The sequence below is a fragment of the Onychomys torridus genome, chromosome 13 (genome assembly GCF_903995425.1).
Source record: "Onychomys torridus chromosome 13, mOncTor1.1, whole genome shotgun sequence".
NCBI lineage: Eukaryota > Metazoa > Chordata > Mammalia > Rodentia > Cricetidae > Onychomys > Onychomys torridus.
The window spans coordinates 78,002,510-78,019,964 of NC_050455.1; positions in this window are offsets into that span (position 1 = coordinate 78,002,510).

Here is a 17,455-nt window from a genome sequence, read left to right on the forward strand (position 1 = left end):
TCATAAAACACATCCAAACTAATTTAGGATGAATTGAGTTTATGAATATTCCTTAAATCACTAAGCATATATGTAATGTAATTATAACTCAGAAGATTCATATTCTTTCATTAGCAAATTTTGAAATGAAAACTGGTAGTTTAATTATATAAAATCTATACAATTTGTTTCCAAAGAATACAGTGAACTGTACGTTGTAATTTGCTTCAAAAGTTAATATGCCTGTAAATAAAATCAGAGTACATTTCATGAAAAATATGAAGATTTTAGACATCTGTGGCCTGTGGTCACAAATTTGTTCTCAAAGTGTAATCTACATCTTACAGCAGTTTTAGTTAGCATTCTATCACCTCACAGGCCACATAATTCTTTCAGAGAGTGTTGTGAACTGTCTCTAGGCTTGGATTAGAACAAAACAACCTCATGCTAGCTTTTAAGCTTTTAAATTTTACATAATAATTAAGGTACACATACTATTTATGGTGACAATAAACACTTCATATAAAGTTTTGGAGCTTGAATTGTGTTTACAAAGAGAACAACAAAAAAAGATGTTTAATAGAAGCTGTCATTTATATGCCATTTACCATATGGTTTATTCAGAAATAACTAAAATTTGTTGTATTCATAATGAAGAGAGATGTTCATATCTAATTAAAGATCAGAGATTTTGTTGATAATAAAATGAGAATACCATATTAGTTCAAATATGGGATTCATAGAGACACTCACACATACATATTATATTGTGTTAATTATATCATATTAGTGATAATTTAGAATCAAAGGACAGTTTATACTGTATCAAGCAATTATAGAAATACTTTCTATAGATACAGAGTCATCTATCTTATACTGCCTTATAACGAAGCCTTCCAAATGGCTAGAGGTGTTCTATACATATAACATGGTAAATGAAGAGAAAATAAATATGTGAACAGTTGATAGTAGCTAACAGCCAGTTGGACTAATACAACTTAAACTCATCATATTTTAAAGGTGAGAAGTACAAATTTAAAGGATGATTCATATTTCCTCTGACAGGCATCCTACATAGTAGAACTAAGTTAAAACTATCAAAGGTAGAGTTAGTGCAATACTATTCTAGGCTTTTTATCTGAATATTCACCTCTCTACCAACAAAAATTCCTTATGAGAGACTAGAAATAGTATTTTTTTCATTATGTGGAATGATTGATAATGATATACTAAACTAAGAGCAAGGTTGTGGCTCATACCTGTAATTCCAGCACTCAAGAAGCTGGGGCAGGAGGATTGCCATGGCGTTGATCTTAGTTTATATTACATAGTGAAATGTCATTTCAGTAAAAAAATGAAAAAAAAAAAACAAAAGAATTAAAGAAAATGAGAGAAAAGAAATGAAAGAAAACAAACAGCAAAAGCATGAAAAATTGTTAAAGGAGATGTGTTTTTGTAGCAACAACAATAATAAAATTCAGTCTAATCACAGATTAATGTTTTCACCACATAAATTAAAATTTTCTGTGTTATAAAAATCTCAAAGAGAACATAAAAGGAAGAAAACAACAACAGATGTGACAAATATAATTATGAGTTCCCATATGTCTAAAGAAATAAAAAAAATTAAAAGCCCATAAATTAAAAGAGCTAAACAAGTATATTGTCTATGGATCATCATCAAACACATCAACAGAAAAGTAACAACAAAATGATTAACATCACTTCCAGCTAGCATAATGTAAATGCACACAATAGTAAACAGGAATCCTGTATCTGGGGAGTTATGATTGCTTGGTAAATGTTTATGGAGGGAGTGTTTTCATGCAATATTGACGGTATTGCAAAACCATTTAGTATTTTGATACTCATTTTTGGTATTTGCTTTTTTTTTTTTAGAAACATGGTTTCTCTGTGTAGCTTTGTGCCTTTGCTGGAACTCACTCTATAGCCCAGGCTGGCCTTGAAAGATCCACGTTCCTCTGCCTCCCAAGTGCTGGAATTAAAGCCATGCACCACCACCACTGCCCAGCAATTTTTGATATTTTCATTTTTGGGATGAACACCATTTTTGAATGTTGCATGTCTAGAAAGTATCCAATGATACTTTCAAAGATCTATACTGTAAACCAAGCTTACAGGCCTAGAATAAAGCCAGAATAAATGTAGAATAAACTGGATCATGATTTCAAAGATGTAGACACATTGATTTTTTTAATCACATATTTTTATTGAAATAAAGCAAACTTCTAGACATGCATCACTAGAACACTAACTACACAAAGGGTGCACATTATTGGGTATTCTGCATACATTATAAGAGCATACATTCATTCTAGAGAGCTAAGACTGGCCTTCCTGAATAATTAAAACTTCCAAAATTGATGTAACAGTTTTTCTAGTTAGTAATGTTGGTAAAAATATAAGATTTACACATCAACTAAATGAATTTCATTATAATTACATTTTGATAAATCTAGGAATAACAAAAGTTACACTAGAATATGTGTTAAAATAGAATATAGTCACTTTTTCTTTGAGAACAGTGATATCACAATACAATATTCACAGAAAAATCAATGATTTTATAAATCTATTTTTTAATTATTCTCTTATTTATTATGTATTTGAAGCTGGAAAATGAACTAAGGGTCTCCTACATGCTGAATACTGATCTATTACCCCAAGTCCCTAAAATTTATATTTATATATATATATTCTATGTCTATATTGCACCTAGATTCATTATGTTTGACTTCCATTTATTTAAACATTATATAAATGGTGTTGGATATCAGATGAATATAAATCTGCGATATTCCTGTGACCTTCAGGTACTTGTTGGCTTTTTGTCCTCTCTTATTCGTGTTTATATTTCATAATTCATTAAGTTTTCTATGAGAAAATCAAATATGTATTTTAAACTCAACATGCCTAGTTCCAATACTGTTTTATCTATCCGGAGAGAAAGCATCAACAGCTTTTGCCATCTCAAATAATGTCATGTCCATCCCTGAAGTGATTAGGGACAAAAATAGTGTGATCTATAAACTCATTTCATTTTTAAAATTTATTTATGTATGGAGGAAGGGTATATGCCCATAAGTGCAAGTACCCATGGAGTCCAGAACAGAGTATCAGATAACTTGAAGCTGGAGGTACAGGTGGTTGTGAGCCATCGAATGTGGGGGTAGGAACTGAGCTGGGGTCCTCTGGAAGACTAGTATGCAGTCTTAACCACTGAGTGTTCTCTCCTGTCCCCTACAGCCTATTTCTTCCTGTCACATCACATAAAACTGGGCTTTTGATTGATTAAAATATCGCAATCTGATTTGCTCTCTGTCACTACCCTGTCACTCCACTTTCTCTCCTATACCACCCTGTCTGCTGAGCAGCATCTGTGATTCTGTCTGCCATCCTTCAGTTGTTCTTCAATAGCCTGGTCCTCCCACAACATGTCAAGTTACATTACTGCTCCTCTTATAAGCTGCCATAGCAGTACCTCCTCCCGTCTTCTTTCAATAAAAGTCAAGTGGTGGCACCACCCTTACATTTATCAGTATAAATTTTGACTACAATACAGCTAGATTTGACATAACAGTCTTCTTTCAGGGCATCAGGATCTTAAGTAAGGCACCAATCCTACAGATGAAATTTATAAAGTTTCATCTTTCAGGTTCACAGGAATAAAGAGGAATGTAATTTTACAACTCTCAGACAATGCTGTTTCCCTGACTACAGAGAAGCAGGGCAGTTAATTATGCAAATTTATTCATTTTTTATTCATTTGAAGTATTTTTTTTCCACTTGCATCACTTTGGAATGTAGCTCAAAGCCTGTAATGGTGACCTGGTTCTAACTACTTCCCCAAGATAATGCTGCATTCTTGATGATTTATTAAATGAAAGCAAGAACAAAATCAGTTTTTATTAGAAATGATCTGGCCTTTACTTATATTTCTTCTTTGTCTTTTATGGAGTTCTAATCTTGGAGTCTATATATACTTTCTGGTTTGGACAGTTCAATGCAGGACAAAATATGGCTAGGTAAGAAATGCAAAGATCAAATCAATGTAGAAAACATTTAATGGGAATCAGGTTTGTTCACCTCGTGTGAAATATTAGGTTGCATTTTGATAATAAAAAAAAGTGAATGTCAGCTTAGAGGAGAAACATAAAATCTGTGTTCTTTTACAGTTTCTATATTTGTACTTCGCCGCACAGTCGTGTGTGCCCCCCCCCACACACACACAGAGAAAGAGAGAGAGAGAGAGAGAGAGAGAGAGAGAGAGAGAGAGAGAGAGCGCTTTGTACTTGTATTAGAATATGAACTTATAAAAAGGAATAGGTATTTTTCCTGTTTGATTTCATTTGGCCAGTCCAAGCATATATTGTAGCACGAATTTCTAAAAGGTCTTATTAATAAAAACAAACCTGGAGCCAGATATAGGGGTGAACGCAGAAAGATCAGAGAAGCAGAACAAGCCACAGCTGACCTCACATCACCAGCTCCTCAGCCAATCCTGTTTCCTCAAACTGGAAGCCTCTGAGTCTTCATCTGAAATGGATCTCAGCTGAACTTCTGCTAAAAGCCTCAAAGCTTAAAGGGCCTTAGTTCCTGGTTTTCATGCCTCATATTCCTTTCTGCTTCTTGCAGTCACTTTCTGGGATTAAAGGTGTGTGTCTTTCCCAAGCAAGACATGAGATCTCAAGTGCTGGGATTAAAGGTGTGTGTCATCATGCCTAGTTGTTTCCAGTGTGGCCCTGAACTCACAGATCCAGACAGATCTCTGACTCCCAAGTGATAGGATTAAAGGTGTGTGCCACCATTTTCGGGCCTCTATATATAATCTAGTGGCTAGTTTCTAGTGTTCTCTGACCCTCAGATAAGTTTATCTAATACACAATATATCAGCCACAATATATGAAGCATATCTTTTATCTTTTTAATCATTTACCTTTAAAAAAAAGTCTTCAGATATACAAATATTGAAGTATAACAATTAAATAAAGATAAACATAGAAATAAGGAAAAGACTAACTTTGCCATGGTGATATGCTTACTCTGATCTAATTTTAAAATATCACAATTTGAAAGATTAATAATTGTGACATCTATGTATGTCATTATAATGGAATATAAAAGGAATTTATTTCATGCAATAGTTTCTAAACTTGTGCAATCACAATGATTTTACATAGTTGCTTTTGTATGTGTGTGTTTTTAGAAAAGTTTTTAAAATCCATCTCCTAATTTCAATAATGCCTTAGCATATTCTAAGATGTTTAACTGTCTAAGTGTTCCAGGTGAAACTGTATACTTTATTAAGGATAATAACCCCACGCACACAACAATTTCAGCTATGGAAGGTCAACAGTAAAGGGATTTTTAAGACAAAAGTCATAGATTTTGTTGCTTTTCCTTTCTTTCTTTCTTTCCTTTCTTTCTTTCTCTCTTTCTTTTTTATGTCATAATGTTTTTATTTCCTCCCCAGTCCTTCCCTTTGCTTTTTAGAGTCTTTCTTTGATTGGTTAGTGGATTCTGTGCTCTGATTTTAGTTGTAATCTCTGAGAGTGATGGATGATCTGTTTATTCTATGTTACTCTGAAATAGCCTCCTAGGTAACATGTGTTTTGTTAGGATTTGAAGAAAAGTTCTGATATGTATGCTGTTTTATAGAGTATTATTTTCTCTCAACAGAGTACATTATTCTCAAGCCTTTCTGTTACTTCTCTGTCTATATCCTCCAAGCCCCCTAGACAGACACAGCCAAACACCAGGCTGACCTCCAGAAGTCCAGTTGAAGAGAGAGAAGAGAGATTCCATGAACAAGGGGCATCAAGATCATGACAGGGAAACCTACAGAGACAACCAAACCAAACTAGTGGGAACTCATGAAGTGTAGCCCAACATCTGTGGAGCCTCCATGGAACTGGACTAGGCCCTCTGCTAAGTGACACAGTTGTATAGCTTGATCTGCTTAATCCCCCCCCCCAGTAGGATCAGGATCCATCCCCAGTGTACAAGCTGGCATTTTGGAGCCCACTACCTATGGTGGGACACCTTGCACAGCCTTGAGGCAGGGGGAGAGGCTTGGACCTGCCTCTACTGAATGTACCAGGCTCTGTTGACTCCCCATGGGAAGCCTTACCTTCTTGTAGGAGGGAATGAGGGGTGGGTTGGGGGAAGGAGGCTGGAGAGGCATGAGAAGGGAAGAGGGGGATCTGTGATCAGTATGTAAAATAAATAAAAAGTTTCTTAATTAAAAAAATATTAACAGGTCTCCAGCAGTATCTGGAAGAGGTAGATCCCAATACATCTGTCTCATTTATATTAGGTTTTACATGATTATGGTAAGTACCAAGAAATCTAACTATCTACATGTTTTCCTTCCGCTTTTATTTTGTTTTAATGGTAAGTTGGGTGACTTCATGATTAATAGCTAAGAGACAGAAGGAACTGACAAACTCAGTTTAAGGGAATTGGCAATTGCATAAAATGCTTTATGGAACCACATATTATTTGTTTGACTTGGCCTTTGTTTTCTTATTATAGACCTTAAATAGTGAAGAACAAATAACTTCTACTGCCTCATTTCAGGTAGACCACCAAGCAGCTTTGGGTTAGCACTTGTCTGTTAACACCAGCTATACAGTCTCAACATTCCAACTCTGGTTGATTCTGTAGCCTTGCAACCCCTTAACAGGGTCAGGCACCTCAGTGATGATGTCTGAAGAGAATTTGTCTTTTTTTTAATGCTACTTTTAAAAAGACAATCTTTCGGTGGTGGGGCATGCCTTTAAGCCCAGCACTCAGGAGGCAGAGCCAGGCGGATCTCTGTGAGTTCAAGGCCAGCCTGGGCTACCAAGTGAGTTCCAGGAAAGGTGCAAAGCTACAGAGAAACCCTGTCTTGAAAAACCAAAAAAAAAAAAAAAAATCTTTCTGGTTTTTAAAAAACAGGAGCAGAGGGCTGGAGAGTTGGCTCAGAGGTTAAGAGCACTGACTGCTCTTCCAGAGGTCCTGAGTTCAATTCCCAGCAACCACATAATGGCTCAAAAAAAAAAACAAAAAAAAAAAACAAAAACACACATCTGTAATGAGATCTGATGCCCTCTTCTGTGTACATAATACATAAATAAATCTTTAAAAAAAAACAGTAGCAGAATGTGATAGAACAATGCAGCCTTTGAATCAAAGAATATTATTAAAAATCCTCCTTTTATAAAGAAGGAAAGTGTTTAGCAATGTAAGATTTAAAGAACAAATACAAACCCTGAGAAATCAGTAAAGGCACAATTCCTAAGTCGTTAATGCATATCTATTTTATCATATGTGTCATATGAATTGTTCTTTTAACTACAGACAATTCCTGATAGAGTGACTACTGATTTGATAACAACATTTTAATTACTTTATGTATACCAAGTAACAATCTATTATTCTCTGCATGGTATAATTTTTAGTAGTTCATGGCCATCTAGATGAAGGTGGCAGGAACTTTTAGAGAGCCTTCCTTCATATTGAACCATAGTGGTGTTGACATGAAGGTAAGAAGGATAGTCAGTAAAATTAAAATTAAAATAAAGCTAATATTCCATAAAGGATGTATTATTTAGACAAAATATATTTAGAAGCCTGGGTAGTTTGTTTAGATGGCTAAGACACACACATAAGCACAAACATGTTTATAAAAACACATGTGCACACAAATGCTCACCCCATATACATGTACACACACAAATTTGTACACAGATGAATATGCAAGTGTGTACACATTTTCATAAAAATACATACATGAATATACATGCACATACAGATACACACACATGTACTCTTATAAACAAATATTGGTAGTCATGAACTAGTCTCCTTAGGAATTTTTCCACATATTTAATATGCGTACAGTTTTATAAATGTATATGTATGTAAATACTATGCTTATCAATGAGCAAATATGTGGTGATATTGAGTCCCCCAATATGTTGTGCACATTAATAAACATATCTGGGGTCAGAGAACAGAACAGCCACTACATAGACAGAGGCCAGAAAATGGTGGCACACACACCTTTAACCCTAGCCTTCTGGAGACAGAGATCCATCCAGGTCTCTGTGAGTTCAAAGCCACACTGGAAACAGCCAGGAATGGTAACAGACACCTTTAATCCCAGGAAGTGATGACAGGGAGCAGAAAGGTATATAAGGTGTGAAAACCAGGAATGAAAGTCTGTTAAGATTTTAGGCTTTTAAGCAGCAGTTCAGCTGAGATCCATTTGGATGAGGACATAGAGGTTTCCAGTTTGAGAAAATGAGATCAGTTGAGGAACTGGCAAGGTGAGGTTAGCTGTGGCTGGTTCTGTTTCTCTAATCTTTCTGTGTTCACCCCAATACCTGGCTCCAGGTTTGTTTTTATTAATAAGACCTTTTAAGATTCATGCTACACAAATATATATGTGTATAGATTGTATCTGGGATAATATTAAAATATATTTTTTGAATTTGTATATTATCAATCTTGATTGCTTTGATTTTTTTAAAATAAATCATTTGGTAATTAAATACATGAGTCCAATGTATTAAGACATATCATCCCCCTTTGTCCGCTTCCATCTCCTCTGTTGATTACTTTTCACTTGCAATGAGAAAATACCATGGCCTCAATCAACTCTAGGAAGAGAGAATTTATTTGGTATATGGTCTGTGATTGCTAGTTATCCTCAATGGTGAAGGCTTGGCAGCTGGTGCAGGAAGATGAGAGACAGAATCTACTAACCCCCAAAGCCCACCTCTAGTGATGCACTTTCTCCAACAAAGTCACATTTCCTATATAGGTCTAATACCTCTCCCACAGCACCACCAACTTGGGATCAAGAGTTTACATATATGAGCCTTTAGAGGATATTTCTAATTCAAAACATCACACCCCTTCAAATCATCCTCCAACCATATGTCATGAAGAACAGGCAGAAAGATTGCAGAAGCCACATTGCAGAAAACTGAAGCAAAAAAAAACCAAAAATCTCTTCTGGACATGGCCAGGCCATTGCACTTATGAATTCATAGTAACTTTGTTTGCCTGCATGAGAACGCTACAGAAATAAGTCAGTCAATATTTAAATGTGGTCAAGAGAGCTGGAGCGATGGCTCTGTGACTAAGAGCACTGACTGCCCTCCCAGATGACCGGGGTTCAATTCCCAGCACCCATATGGCATCTCACAACTTTCTGTGAGCCCAGCTTCAGGGAATTTGACATCTTCACACAGAAATACATTCAGGCAAAACACCAATGCAATAAAATAAAAATAAATGTGGTAGGAAAGGGGCTCAGAGGGCATCAATTGTAGATGAGGAGTTATGGGCAGGTGATGGCTACTTTGGGGAGGTAGAATCAGTTTCTTTAGTAGTATGATCCATGGTACATTGACCATACTTTAGGCTTTATTTGCTACGCCTATACCCCATTCAAATATACCCAGCATTAATTGCATTCTGTGTGTTATAAAGGAAGAAGGAGGAGAAGAAGCAGTTTAATTTTCAAATATTAATTGATTTGTGAAGACATAAATCTTGCACCTATTAATGGGGCACAATATAATACTTGATGCATGTCATGTATATATTATTTGATGGTTGAATTGGTGCATATATTTATGTATCTTCAATCATTTGATTTTATTATGGTAAAAACTTTCAAAATCATTTCTATTTCTTTTCCCCAAATTGATTCAGCTCTTTCAGTTTTTCCTTCTTTTGGTTGTTGTTGTTTGGTATATACCCACAGTGAAACTCCTGGTTTGTGTCACAATTCTAATTGAACTTTTGTAGGACTTTCCATATGGATTACCATAATAGCTATTATAACTTACAGCCTCACCCTCAGTGTTCATGTCTTCCTTTTGCAGCACATCCTCCAAATACTTTTGTATTTCATCTTTTTTGCTAGATGTTTTTCGTTTGGTAACCTGTTACCTACTTTTGGTTTTAACTATACTTAGCTCCTCCCTCTCTAAGCACATATTAGTGGTAAGGACTACTGAGAGATACTCTCCAGCCTGTAGAGCTGCCTGTAAATTGTGCAGTACTTTCATGGACTATCATGTATCCTGTGATGGAATTTTAGTGATGCAGCTGTCTTTTGAGTCATTTCCCTCCAATATGCAAACACTCATGCATATTCTTTTAAGTAACCCAATAAAACTCAATGGTTCACTCAGGTGGACTTTGTTGGTATCCTTCCTTTGGTTTATCACAGGTTCTCTATCTGAGATGAATAAACATATGTTCACATTTCACCAGGAATAGTGTCAGAAAATACACAGAAAACTAATTCACTTTCTGCATATGCAATTCATTTTCAGATGACTGTCCTTTCTCCAATGTGCATTCTTAGCATCTTTGTTGAAAATCTGTTAACTTTAGGTATGTGGGGTTTACCTTCTGGCTCTTCAATACATTCTGACTACTGTAGTTATATTTAAATATTTACAAGTTCACCTATTTTCTAATATATACTTTGTATGTATATCTTACAACAAAAAGTATCTAACATATAAATACCTACACAGAATGATGTACTATATCTTTGAGATTCACATATATTTATGTTATAAAGGCATTTAGGTCAAATTCAATATATCATAGATCACATTTTATTAATTTAATTCACAGGGTTGTTTGTTGTATCTTTTCCACTGATTTCAACTTCAAGAGTATTGCAGAAATACACAGGACCTTATGTATCACTTTATCTTTCCTTCATCTGCTTGAACATTACACAAAACCTGAGGATGCATCTTACCACATCTTGGACAACATACCTAGAATTCACTGGTAAGAAGTGATCATAAATGAAAAGTTAAACTGCATCATCCTGTGCACTTTGATACACAACTGAGAATAAGGCCAGCCCAGAAAGGGTAAGCTTGCAATTCATAGTTGCTCAAGATGCTGAGGAAGTATGGTAACAAGTTCAAGGCTATCAAGACCTGGGAGCATTACAGAGAGATTTCAAGGCCATGCTGAGTAACTTAGAGTCAAAATATTTTTTTCTAAAAGACGCAAGATAAAGCTCATTGATTAAGCATTGTCTTGGTATATGTGAAGATTTAGATGTGAACATCAGTTCATAAAACAAAATTTTAAAAAATTAGGGAAGAAATAAAAAGAAAATTAACTAAAGAGGAGGCTGGGAAAGATGTCTCAGTTATTGTGTTGCCATCATTTACGAAATAAGCTAGGCACCTGATTGATTTACAGGCCCCGTTGTGAACTCATCCAAATTTTTATACACTTACTTTATGCATATATAAATATGTAAGTACATCCTCACATTGACTGTGTTTTTTCCTTAAAACAAATGGCAGCATGATATACACTCTTCTGTACAACTTGGCCTTTTCGCCATTCAATTTCTTTTGGAGACCATTGTCTATCAACCTATGAAAAATAGTTTCTCCCAAATGAGTGATACATATAAATATATGGTTTTTGTGTGTGTGTGTGTGTGTGTGTGTGTGTGTGTGTGTGTATTCATCTCAGATAGGGAATCAATGATAGGCCAAAGGAAGGATACCATAAAAGTCCACGTGGGTGAAGCATTGAGTTTTAATGAGCTGCTTAAAAGAATATGCATGAGTATTTATGTATTGGAGGGAAATGACTATATGTGTCATACTCTCTTCTATCAGTATCTAATTATTCACATTTATATGTGTAGACAGAAGTTTCTGTCCCACGAGCAACTCCCAATACCCTGCAGCTACTTCCCAAGTAATTTACTCAGAGGCTTAATATTATTTACAAATGATTATCTGGTAGTTCAGGCTTATTACTAACTATCTCTTACAACATGAATTAACCCATTTCTACTAATCCATATTTTGCCACGTGACCATGGTGTTACCAGTTTGTTGGCATCTTGCTCCATGGACAACTGGATGGCATCTACCTAGACTCTACAGCTTTGTTTGTCAACCAATAAAAGCAACACATATTCACAGCATACAGAGGGACATCTCACATCATATGTCCTTTGAACTCTTGATGTTAGACATAGTCCCACCAGAAATAACCTTATAAATGTGTGATTTAATACAGTTCTGTAACTCAAAGTTTTCCTGTGTCTCTCCCACTTGTGTCCCCCAAGTAAACATACAGAGGCTTATCTCAAGTCCTTGTTCAAGTAGTCCGTGAAACTGGATCATCTCAGCTAGCCATCTTGAAATTTTTCTGAGCAGTTTGTAGTCCAAAGCTGATCCATGGGTGATGTTTGTCAGCTTAATGGTATTATTATTATCCACATGGAATCATTGTTGTGGGACCCCATCATCTTTCTGGAGACTTTAAATTCCATGTTAGGCCTGGTCATGATTCCCTGCAGAAAAACTGATAGAGATTCGAACTCAAAAACATATATAGGCAGCTAACTGAAGCCTTTTTTTCTAGAATTAGTTAGTACTTTATGTGACCATTAATACTATAACAAAAGTTTAAAATATATACATATACATACACATATCTTATAAATTTTGATATAAATTCTTATCTTAAGAAAAGTTTAAAGAATCAAAATAGAACCAAAGAATTGTGAGATTAGTGGCAATAGAATATAGTCCCTTAATTTTTTTGTTTTTCTTCTGCCCCATATCAGAATATGACTCTTCTGGCATGATACAGAGATTTTGCATTTTTCTTTTAAGAACATGCTTTGGTTTAAAGAAGGAGAGAGCCATTCTCCAACTCCAAAACCAGTGTTAATTTTTAATTGAACTGTGACGACAAAAAGACCATTTGTGTTAAGTATCTTTAGAGAAAGGCATAAACAAAAGTTTAGGAAGACTTCTGATATTTTATAGATGATATATCAATAGACCAATTTACTCCTTTTTTGGGACATTTTTTCTAGATGATTTGTCCTTTTTCTTCAGATGTTTCATTTGTCCAATGTTCTTCAGATTCCTTAGCCTTCATTCTACTGAAAGACAAAAACAAAAACCTTGCACCAAGACTAACTTTGGGGAGGTTCCCTTTTGGCAAGTTATATCTGATTAAATGAAAAGGCATGTGTTAATTGTATAAGAGAATTTAAATTGGATGGTCATGCTGGTTGATGAACTATCTCCTCTTCTAATTAAAAGGTCTCTCTTGTTCAAATTGAACCTTTATTGATTTTGATGGTATCCATAGATTATCTTCTCCTGTAGAAACAAAAGCAAAACCTCATCCCCAACATAACACATATCCTGGTTTCCATTCTGAGGCCAGCACATCCTTAAAGTATATTGGATGATTTAATTATGTAGTTTTTTTCTATTATCCAATGTCTCTCTGCTGCTGTTTTCCTTTCTCATTAGCACTGAGAAAATTCAAAGTTAATAGAGCATTATGTAATCTATTTCTGGGGGGTTTGTTACCACTTTCTGTTTATTTAGCATATTCTTTAGAGTTCTGTTTGATCTTTCTATAACTGCTTGGCCTGTAGGATTATGTGTTATACCTGTAATATGCTTTATATTGTAATAAGCAAAAAACTGTTTCATTTTAACAAAGACATATGCATGAGTATTGTCAGTTTTAATTTGTGTAGGTACACCCATGATGGCCATAACTTCTAGCAAATGTGTGATTACAGAATTCTACTTTTTCAGAAGTCAAAGCAGTTGCCCACTGAAATCCTGAATAAGTACCAATGGTATGGAGTACATATTTCAATTTTCCATATTCTTCAAAGTGAAACACATCCATCTGACAGATTTTATTCCTCTGAGTACCTTTTGGGTTACATCCTTCTGGTAATGGACTCTGGTTGTAAGAGGAACAAGTAGGACATTTCCTTACAATTTCTGTGTCTTGTTGCCAGGTTATGGAAAAATCTTTTTATAAACTTTTAATATTGACATGCTGTTTTTTATGAAATTCTGAGGCCTCCAGCATATTTCCTATCAATAGTTTATCAATCTTGTTTTTACCTTGTGCTAGAGGGCCTGGCACACCCATATGGGATTGGATGTGAATTATATATAAGGGATGTTTCCTATTCCTGATTATATCTTGTGACCAAATTAATAGTGAATTTAATTCTGAAGCATCAGGGATAAATTCTGCAGTCTCAATATGTAATACCACTCTTTCTGTATATTGAGAGTCAGTAACAATGTTGACAGATTCTGAAAAATCCATTAATACCAACAGAATAGCATATAATTCCAATTTTTGAGCCGAATTATAAGGACTTTGAACCACTTTACTTAAATTTTCTGATTTGTAACCTGCCTTTCCTTGTTTGTTTGCATCTGTATAAAATTCCATGGGTGTTTCCTGAACAATTAAAGGCAAAATCCAATCAGCTCACTTTATAAGTTCAATTCTATCTCTTTGGGTGTATTTGCTGTTAATCTCTCCCAAAAAATTACTTCAAGCTCTTTGCCACGGTTCACTTTCTGCCTATAATATGTCTATTTCATCTGGGTCTACAATTTCTGCTGGGTCTATCCAGCTAATTGACAAAGTCTCAATTTTTCTTTTAAAATCAAGTTAGAGACCTTTTCCACATGAGTTTTTAATTTTTTTACTCTTTATTTGGTAAGAAATATCCATTTCAATACAATATCTTCCCTCTGCATTAAAATTCCTGTAGGAAAATGCCTAGAGGGTAAAACAACCAAAATGCAATCCAGCTTTGGATCCACATCATTCACAGGTCTATCCTGTACTTTCTTTTCCACCAAGACCAATTCTCTCTCAGCTTCAGGTGATAATTCTCTTGGACTATTTAAGTCTTTGTTGCCTTTTAAGGTTTGAACAAATTACTCGTTTTTTACTCCAGCAATAGTTCATAGATGGGAAATGTCTCCAAATAATCTTTGAAAGTCATTAAGAGTCCATAATTGATCTCTCCTAATTTGCACCTTTCGGGTCTAATTTTTTGTAGCTCTATTTTATATCCTAAGTAATTATTAGAATCTCCTCTTTGTATCTTTTCAGGAGCAATTTGTAATCCCCAACAAGGCTAAATTTTCCTTACTTCTCCAAACATTCTTTCTAATGTATCTGCATTTTAGTCAGCTAGTAAAACATCCATATAATGATAAATTATAGATTTAGGAAATTTTTTACATATCACTTCTAATGGCTGTTGTACAAAATATTGGCACAGGGTTGGACTTTTCAACATTCCCTGTGGGAGAACACTCCATTGATATCTCTTAACTAGTTGAGAATTATTATAAGTATGGTATCTCTGACTGACAGCTCTGGCTGTCCTGTACTCGCTTTGTAGACCAAGCTGGCCTCAAATTCACAGAGATATGGCTGCCTCTGCCTCCCAAATTCTGGGATAAAAAGCATGTGTCACCACCTCCTGGCAATTATTTGCTATTTTATCTTTAAAATATTATGGATGTTATTTATTTAAATTTGTGTTTCTCTAATTTTAAGATTGAGGATTTATTTATGGTCCTTAAGATGATTTCTATTTTTATTTCTGTGATCCAGTGTTTAAAATTTTTGACTATTTCATTACATTTTTAAGTGTAATATACAGATATATATATATATATATATATATATATATATATATATATATATATAAAAATTCAGGTTCCATATTCAATAAATAGAAGAAATTATAAATACATATTTTAATTACTGCAATATAATTTATTATATTTCTATTATTTAAAACAATTTTCAAAATTTAATATATTTTAATCTTATTCTTCCCTTCACCCAGTGCATATTTTTAAGAAAACTAAATTGATTTTTGCAATAAAATTTATATAATTTTATAGATGCTATTTTTCATTTTTCCAGAAGAACATATATCAGAAAGGAATTCAATTGGAAATAGAACAACTGAATTTTTTTGATATGATATATCAAATAAATTCATGATTATAGATAAGCACTGGTTAACAACTGCTTATCACTATTTAGTTTCCTCCTTGTTGACTGAACTAAAAATGCCATGTTCCCATAAAAATTGTAATTTCTTTAAATGGTCAATGTAGTTGAAATACTCTGTATAGAACATGACCAACAATACCTGCAAATTTTGATCAAGATTTTGGATTATCACCTACAACAAGAATATCATTTCTTTACATAACTGATTTAATAAAATGTGCGTTAAATTTGCTGGCAAAACATTAGCTAATAAGATACTTGTGGAAACACATTATCAAAAGACACAATATATAATGTGAAAAGACAACCTTGATACTATAAATGAAGTAAGTACTGTCCTATGTAGTTACTAAATATGCAGATTACTTATCCAAAAAGTTATTTTGATTAACATTTGTTTGAATTCAAAGCAAATTATATAGGGGGATATTTTTATTTATTTAATCTTAAATTTTCTTTTAATGCATTTACCATTATTGTTTAATTTTATTTTCTAATAACTATAGCAGAAAATAATCTCCATTTTTTATAGAAATGGCCAATCCTGTGAGTAATTATTTACATTTAAAATGACATTAAGACACAAAGTCTATCAATATACCTTATCTCTTTTACTAAAAGCTCCTATAATCTTCTTTTATTACCATAAATTCTGTGCTACTAGAAATTCAGTTACAGTGAATTACCTGTCATTCTAATAGCATAATACTGTTTGTTTGTTAAAGGACTTTTACAAAAGGGAAAAATATGACTTCTCAAAAAATATAAACACCTTTTTGAAATTAATTTAAAAGTTGATTTCATAAGAAAACTTGGTGAACGTATTCCATGTTCTAATTTTCAATTTCATTGTAATTTTCATTGGAAAATTAGATTAATTTTATCCTTCTGTAAGAACACATTCAAAGTATGTAACTAAATAACACATCCAATCTCTCATATTTCTGCTTAATTGGACAGTATTTGCTAATTGAATTAAAGTTCCCAGAAAATCAGTGCTTGGTTAATTAATGGGCATGCAATTTGTTCTGTGGTCCTTGAAAATTATGTTGATATTTTCCTACATTATCAATTAAAAATCTTAGTTCATTTTGTGACTTTCCAAGATCTACTTGTAGTCATTCAAGTAATTGTTAACACATACATATGTTTAAAGAGAGCAGTTCACATATAGAGTGAAATACTATTTTCCAAACCAGTGGAGCATGATATTTAAAGAGAACTAGAAATGTCATCTAGTAGACTATCAAATTATATCTGTTTTTCACTCCTTTAAAAAAATTTTATGATAAATTTATGAACCATTTTGAAAGAACAAAGAATTGATATTTACTAAATGTATGGCATTATTTAGACATTGCAACATTTAATGGCATCTACTACTGTAAAAGATAGAAGCAATGTACTACAGAAAGAGCCAAACAGTAAAATGGAAAATTGTCCTAAAGATATAGGAAGTAAGCCTCATCTGATAATTATGAGTGTCAATACCTGGAAATTAATTTCAACTTCTTATATCAAGTTATTTTTTTTATAACTAAAAAACTTGCCAAGTTTCATTTAACAAAAAAAA